The sequence below is a fragment of the Rhincodon typus genome, chromosome 2 (genome assembly GCF_021869965.1).
Source record: "Rhincodon typus isolate 14 chromosome 2, sRhiTyp1.1, whole genome shotgun sequence".
NCBI classification, from domain to species: Eukaryota; Metazoa; Chordata; class Chondrichthyes; order Orectolobiformes; family Rhincodontidae; genus Rhincodon; species Rhincodon typus.
Genome location: NC_063333.1, coordinates 44769942 through 44778273, shown reverse-complemented (window position 1 = coordinate 44778273; position 8332 = coordinate 44769942). Strand labels below are relative to the sequence as shown.

The 8332-nt window shown below is 42.2% G+C and overlaps 1 protein-coding gene across 7 annotated transcripts in view; it reads right to left on the bottom strand.

Moving 5' to 3' along the window:
• Positions 1-2488, bottom strand: part of abcb4 (ATP-binding cassette, sub-family B (MDR/TAP), member 4) — a 97418-nt gene extending 94930 nt beyond the window's left edge. For 2 of the 7 annotated variants that reach the window (XM_048612167.1, XM_048612213.1), the window contains exon 1: positions 2397-2470. The gene's annotated coding sequence lies outside the window, so the exon portion shown is untranslated. Of the gene's footprint in view, positions 1-2194; positions 2238-2375 lie in introns of those variants that run through there. The other 5 variants (XM_048612190.1, XM_048612179.1, XM_048612173.1 and 2 more) reach the window with 5 other exon arrangements.
• Between the last annotated feature and the right edge of the window lie 5844 nt (positions 2489-8332).

Sequence of the window (8332 nt, the reverse complement as noted above, 5' to 3'; positions counted from 1 at the left end):
TCTCCTCTATCCCTCTTCTATCCGCCTCCCACTCTCTCCCTATTTATTTCAAAACCCCCTTCCCCTCCCCCTTTTCTGATGAAGGGTCTAGGCCCGAAACGTCAGCCTCCCTGCTCCTATGATGCTGCTTGGCCTGCTGTGTTCATCCAGCCCTGCACCTTGTTGTCTCGGATTCTCCAGCATCTGCAGTTCCTACTATCTCTGGTTTCAAGTCTCACCTGCTCCAGGAGTTGTAAATAACATGTCCGAACAGGTTAAAAATAAAATACTGCAGCTGCTGGATATCTGAAATTTAAAAAGAACTAAGCGTTGGAGAGACTCAACAAGTCCGTTTCGAAGAAATGTTAACTTCCGTCTCCATAAATACTGCCAGACTTGATTAAAAATATATAGCTCTCTCGGTCTCCCTAAAAAAAAAAATTGTTCAGGTAGGTCAATCAACAATTGAAAATTGCAAAACTAAGATGCATTGATTTATTTCTGCTAAATTTTTGTTAAGTGGGTAAGGATCTTATAGTAATATAAAACAAGGAACTGCAAATGCTGGAGATCTGAAATGAACAAAAACAAATTGCTGGAAAAACTCAGCAGATCTGGCAATGTCTATGGAGAGAAGGTAGAGTTAATGTTTCAAGTCCTTCTTTGGAATTGATAGCACTGAAGAAAAGGAGGTATTTGTGCTGATGTCAGGTGGTGAGGGAGCCCAGAGAGAAAAGAAGGTGGACAGGCAAAGGGTTTGTTGGTAGTAAAGGACATTATAGGATTTAGAATGAAGGTATATTGTTAACCACTAAAAAGCCGCACATTGTGCCAAAACCTGGTTTAATTTGAACCAAGGGAGAGAATTTGAAAATAAGGCAAAGAATCAAGGAATGATTCCCTGTAGATGCCCACCTTGACACAATCGGAGGCTTGTCTTTTAAGTGATGGCTCCTTGCTCCTGATGGAGCCACTTGTGGCAGCAAGTAACAGGGTTCACATGATGGGGAGGTGCCAGACTAAGTGTGGTCCAAAATCTTCAAGGGCAGGAGGAAGACTGTGCCTCTCAGTGGCTACAACATCAAAAGAAGGATACGGTGGCAATGTGGCCATGTCCATCATGGTTCTACATGTCACCAAAATCTAACCACCGACCCATTATAGTGATGTGGACTGGGAAATATCCCCAAGGTCACCACACTGAGGCTCCTACCGGAGCCCATCCACCAAATCTAATAATCATGAGGCAATGGCCAAATGGTATTTTCACTGGACTGTTAATCCAGAGACCCAGGTAATGTTCTGGGGACTGGAGTTCAAATCCTGCCACAGCAGCTGGTGAAATGCAAACACAGAAATAGCTGGAATTAAGAATTTAATTCTGACCACCAATCCATTGCCAGTTGTCAGAAAAACCCATCTGGTTTCCTAATTCCATTTAGGGAAGGAAACTGCCATCCTGACCTGGGCTTGCCTACATGTAACTCCAGACCCACAGCACTATGGTTGACTCATAACTATCCAGAGGGCAATTGGAGATGGGGAATAAATGGTGGCCTAGCCAGTGACACCCTCATCCCATGACTGTATTAGAAAAAAAATAGGCAACAGGGGCAGAGCTCTGAACATGAGAGTTCACAAGTCCAGAAGCTGCACACAAGTGACAGATATATGTCAGTCACTGGTCACCAGTACTGGGATTGAAGTGTCCTTGTGCAGGAGCATTTATGACTGATCAGTCTTCTTTAGGATACCCTTTACTTACAGATCCACAGCACAGAAAAAGGCCATTTGGCCAGAGTCATACAGCATAGATACAGGCCCTTCAGCCAACCAACAAACATCAGATTACAATAATCCCATTTACCTGCACTTGGTCCATAGCCTATTATACCCTGATAATTTAAATACTCATCCAGGTGCTTCTCAAATGTTGTGAGACTACCCACCTCCACCACCCAGTCAGGCAGTGCATTCTATACAAAAACCACACTGTGGGTGAAAAAAGGTTCTCGGATCTGCTGACCTTAAACTTACAGTCTCTGGTCTTAGGTATATCTGCCACAGGGAAAAGATTCTCACAATCTACTTTCTCTATACCACTCATAATTTTGTATACTTTAATAAAATCCCACCTTAGCCACCTCTGCTCCAGGGAAAACAAACCCAGCCTATCCAGTTTTTCCTCATAACCAAGACTTTCTTTCTCACGCACCATCCCTGGTAAGTTTCCTCTACACTATCTCCAACACAATCACATTCTTCCAATAGTATGACAGCCAGAACCACACACGACATTCCACCCATGGCCGAACCAATCTTTAATAAAGTTGTAACAAGACATTCTTGCTTCTATATTCTTTGCGCCAGCTAATGAAGGCAAACATTCTGCATACCTTATTTACAACACTATATACCTGTGCTGATACCTTCAAGAATCCCATGAACTTTATACACCAAAGTCCCTTTGTTCCTCAGTACTCCCTAGGGACCTACCATTCATTGTTTACACTCTTCCCTTATTAGATCTCCCAAAATGCATCACCTCACACTTATCAGGATTAAATTTCACCTGCTTTGCCCAGTTTACCAGCTGATTGATATCAGGCTGTAGCCTGAGACTATCCTTCTCACTATCAACAACATTCCCAATTTTCATGGATCTGCAAATGTACTAATTAAGTCATCTACATTCACATCCAAATTGTTAATCCAGCCTGTTGCCAGCAAATTAAATATCTCCACCAGAGCCCCAGCAATCTCCTCCCTTGCCTCGCATTGCAGCCTGGGATACATCTCATCAGGCCCTGGGGATTTATTCACCTTTATGCTCACTATAACACCTAATACCTCCTTTTTAATCTTAAAGTATTCTAGAACCTCACCATCCCAACTGATATCCGCAGCAATGATGTCTTTCTCCTCTGTGAATACAGATGAGAAGTATTCTTGTAAGACTTCACCCACATCCCTGGCTCCATGCACATGTTGCCCCTTTGGTCTCTGACATATCCCACGCTTTCCCTGGTTGCGGTATCCACTGTAAATATTGTATCATTTAGGTTCATATGATTGATTGTAGAACAGGCTCAAAGGACCTTTTCCTCCATCTATATCCCACAAACTTAAGGAGTACACACATGTACCAAACTTAAGAACTGTTAGTGAATAGGGTTTCGAGAGGGGATTTATGTTGACTGGCCAAGATTGTTAATTTTTTAATTTTTCATTTTTTGTAGGAATATCTTTTCTTAACAGACTTTAGATGGCTCCAATTATGGTATAACCAGAATTCCAGAAAACTGTCAATAAAGTTGAACAAAAAAATAGCCTGCAATGCATGCCCAAGGTAGTAGGTATCGTGAATGAATTGGTTAAAAAAGGAAAAAAGTTACATGCATTATTTGGAGTATATTTCTTATTGAGAGAAATGCATTGAATACGGTCCTGCAGCCTGCACTTTTCTGATCTAAATTAGCTACCTGCATTTGGCAACACTGGATGAAATTTGATCTAAGCCGACAGCTTGTTGATAATAGGGATAGGGGATGGGTGCTAACAATGGGTGAGGAATGTATTTATTTTACTATCACACTATCCTGCATCTGTCAAATTAATGGGACCTTGGCAGGAGTCAGAATCAGTTTAGGCAAACTTTATTGTGAGGGCTTGTGCCAGGGAAGAAATGGATGAAAGAAGTGGGAAGGTTTTCTCTGACTTCTCTGGAGCTCATGCTGGAGGTGGCAAAGGCACATGTTGTTTCCTCAGGATGAGTGGAAGAGCCCAACCACACAAATGAAACAGGTATAACTGAGGATGCAGTGCTAAGGATCCAGCTACAGAATTGAAAAAGGTGTAAGGATCTCATTAGGTCAGGAAAGTTGGGGCCTTACAACTTTAACACTCTGACTTCTACACAGCACAGCTCTGACTATTCCATGTAGTCACACATTTACCTTTTCCTCCAGGTACCTCCTCACATCACCATCTGAGCAGCTGAACTCTGCTTCATCCTATTTCTTCTCCCATTTCCATCCCACACAGTCATCCTTTACAAGTGTTACTGCATTTTCCACTCCACATATTCGACTTCTCATGCTCATGACTTTCTGCTTTCTCTCATTGTAGGAGGAGAGCTGACATCTCTGGGATTTGTCTAGATTCTTCAGTGTTGTTGGAGCCTCACTCATCTTTGTAGGTGGTGGACTGGCTTTGGTGAGATGCGAGTTGATTTTTTTTTTGCCACTAAATTCCTAGTCTTTGAGTGGATCTTGTATCACAATTTTCATATGGTTGGTCCAGCTCAGATTCTGGTAAATGCTAACTTTCAGGATGTTGATGGTAGTGCAATTTAGTGATGCTAAAGCAATCAAATGTCATTGTGAGGTGGTTAGATTCTCTCATGGAGATACTTATTGCCTCGCACTTGTGAGGTGCAAATACTTCTTGCTGAAGCCTGAATGATGTCTATGTCCAATAGCACATGGACACGGAGCACATCAGTATCTGAGGAGTCATGAAGTGAACACATGCAATCAGCAGCAAACGTGCCCATTTATGGCCTCATGATGAATGGAAGGTTATTGATGACACAACTGAAAATGTTTGGACCTAGGGCACATCCTGAGCAACTCCTGCAACAAAGTCAAACTGTGATGATTGTTCTTGAACAACCATAGCCATATTCATTTGTGCTACACAGCTCCAACCAATGGAGAGTTTTCCATGATTATCATTGACTTCAGTTTTGCAAAAGTTGTTTGGCAACAAATAGTCAGATGCAGGCCTAATGTCAATCACTGTCTGTAGTGATTGTAACGAGGTCAGCCATATAGACCTCATAGAATATGAGTTCCCTGATTGGAGATGAAGATCTGGTCCAATCAGGGAACTCTGGCTGACAGAAATAAACATGAGTGTCAGAGGTTCTGTTCACTCTCAAAGCTGGCTGTGAGGAAGCGGGACTAGTGTCAGGTACTATGCATGTGTAAGTGAAGGGTGACGTGGTGATGGGATATCGGCCTCGGTGGAGTTATTTCACTGTCATTCTCACCTCACCTCATCTCCCAAGTTCAGCTGGGACAACACCAGGATCCTAGGATAGGCCAAACAGAAACAAGCATGGGAATTCCTAGAGGCCTGGTTCTCCACCAAGAAGGCCATCAACAAACACCACTACATGTACACCTATATATACACCACTGCGAAGGGAAACTGGAAATGAGGTAATCAAATCCAACGGACATCAGAGTTTAAATACTAGGCGGGAAAACACAACAGCACTTCATTGGAGGCTGCACTGATGATGTTACCGAGCAGGGTAATGAAACGTCTGTGAACTAACGAACCAGCTTGGCAAGTGAATCAACCACAGCATCCACAACCTGAGCTACAAATCCACTCAAGAACCTCAGCTTCTTTCTCCATGTTGGACCAAGATTGTAATGAGTTTAGGAGATCAGTGGCCCTGGTGGAACCCAAACTGTCATTGAAACCTTCTAACACTTTGCTGATAATTAGGGCAGTAATTGGCCAGATTGGATTCCTCCTGCTGTTTGCTTTTGGACAGGTTATACCTGGGTAATTTTCCATTTTATGCTTGTATTGCAGCTGTAACTGAATGGTCTAGCTAAGGGTCAGGCTAATTCTGGAGCACTGTTGGTCTTTACAGTATCCAGTGATTTCAGCCTTCTTTTAGCATCAAAATTGGCTGAAAAGCGACACACATGATGCTGAGAAGCTCAAGAGGAGGCCAAGGTGGATCATCCACTTGGCACTTCTCGCTGCAGATGGTTAAAAATCCATGAGGTTTCCATTTTGACTTGATGTGCTGGACTCCACTTCAGTGCAATTAGGAGTTTATACACACTTGCAATTCCAGCGAGTTGTTTAATTGTCCACCACTTTTCACAACTGGATGCATCAGGACTCCAGAGTTTAGATTTGATTTTTATCAAATCACTTTGCTCTGTTTACTGTAAGCTCTTTCATATGGAAGTAGTCCTATGTTTGAGCTTCACTAGTTGATACCTCACTTTTAACTATCCTTATGGCATTTCCTGGCATGTCATGTGTCATTGAACCTGGGTTGATCCCTTATCTCAGTGTTTAAATGTAGAGTGAAAGTTATGCCTAGCCTTAAAATTGCAGGTACAGATACAATTCTGTTGTTGTTGATGGCTCACATCGCATCATGGATGCTCATCATCTGAAACTACATCAGTTTGAAATCTGCCCCATTGTGTTGTGAAGGCAAAATTCTCCATGTGAAGACAAGATTTTGTCTCTGTAAGAACTGTGTGATAATTTCTCCTACCAGCGCTGTCTTGGAAGATGCATCTGTGACAAGTGGGTTAGTGGACAAGGTCTGTTAGATCTTTCTTTCTTGTTTATATCCTCCCTACCTGCAGCAAGCTCAGTCTGGCAAATATGTTCTTCAGGTCTTGGTCAGCACATTTGGAAATAGTGCTACTGAGCCACTGTTGGTGATGGGCTACTCCCATCATTAACATCTGGATCAGCTGCTAGTGTTAATTCTCAAAGAAAAGAGTAATGTTGTTCTTAGGTAGCTCTTCCCCATACAAAGAAATTTGCTCCATTTTATGATGATCTGTTCTTCAAGGTTCTGTTCCAAGGCATCAATATACATGTTGACTCAGAACCTATTGGTTTGATGCTTGATATGCTTTTTAAGCCGTAGTACGTCTTTGGCAGAACAGTATTGTCTTTGCTGATGGGGTAGGGGTGTTCGAAACAACGTATCTATATGCTGAACAGTAGACCACTTGGCATTCAGCATTAATGTAACATACTGTTTTAGATTTTTCTGATAACCTGTCCAAAGATCACAGTCCAAAGATGTGCAGGCTAGGTGGATTGGCCATGCTAAATCGCCCATTCAGGGATGTGTAGATTAGGTGGGTTATGCGAGGTGGATCTGGATGGGATGCTCTGAGGATCGGTGTGGACTTGTTGGGCTGACGGGCCTGTTTCCACACTGTAGGGATTCTGTCTGTCTCCTCCAGTCAAATGCTCTACTGTACATTATGTGGTCAACACGCTCAGCAGTATGCAATGCATTAAAGAGAACTGTTGCTGTATAATGCTTAGATTGTGTATCCACTGCTGTTCCAAAGTTACATCCTGCTTTGAAGAAATTCAGTGACTGATTTATCCAAGATTCTAATAACAATTCTGTTGCAAATGAGCTTGTGATATAAGTTTCAGCAGTTATATAGTTCAGATAGCTTCAGCAACAAGCCTTGTATACAGATTATCCTGGGAGAAGGTATTTGCTGTTGAAGTGTGTTCTTGCCGGTGTCCTGCTTATCTTTAAAATGAAGTATTGATCGAAGGTTGGTAGGAGGTTGTCAAATGTAGTCTGTTTCTCATTGATCTATTGAATAATGTAACACATGATCTAATGCTCTTCGCATATAATAGCAAAGTGTGCGAGGGATTTTGTAGTGCAGTGATAGTGTCTCTACTCTGGGTTAAGAGGCCCAGATCTCCTCCAGAAGTGTGTAATAATATCCCTGAACAGGTTGATTAGAAAAATATAGAAGTCATAGTGTCATACAGCACAGAAACACCCCTTTGGTCCAAATAGGCGACGCCAACCATGTTCCCAAACTAAACTAGTCCCACTTGCCTTTATTTGTCCCATATCCCTCCAAATCCTTTTGATTCATGTATTTACCCGAGTGTCTTTTAAATGTTGTAACTGTACTTATATCTACCACTACCTCTGGAAGTTCATTCTACACACGAACCACTCTCTGTGTAAAAAAAGTTGCCCCTCATGTCCTTTTTAAAACTTTCTCCTGGCACATTAAAAATATGCCTCCTATTTTGAACACGAAGGAAAGGACCCTTACTAGTCACCTTATCTGTGCCCCTCGTGATTTTATAAACCTCTAAACGGTCACCGCTCAACCTTCTACAGTCCAGTGAAAGAAGTCCCAGCCTATCCAGCCTATTTTTATAACTCAAACCCTCCATTCCCGACAACATCTTGGTCAATCTTTTCTGAACCCGCTCCAATTTAATAATACCCTTCCTATAACAGGATGACCAGAATTGCTTGCAGTACTTCAGAAAACGCCTCACCAACCTTCTGTACAACCTCAACATGAAGTCCCACCTCCTATACTCCATAGTCTGAGCAATGAAGGCAAGCATAATAAATGCCTTCTTAGCCACCCTGTCTACTTGTGAAGCAAACTTAAAAGAATTATCTACCTGAACCCCAAGGTCTCTCTGTTCTACAACACTTCCCAAGGCCCTATCATTAATTGTACCCTTGTTTATTTTACCATATTGCAATACCTCACATTTATCCAAATTAAACTCC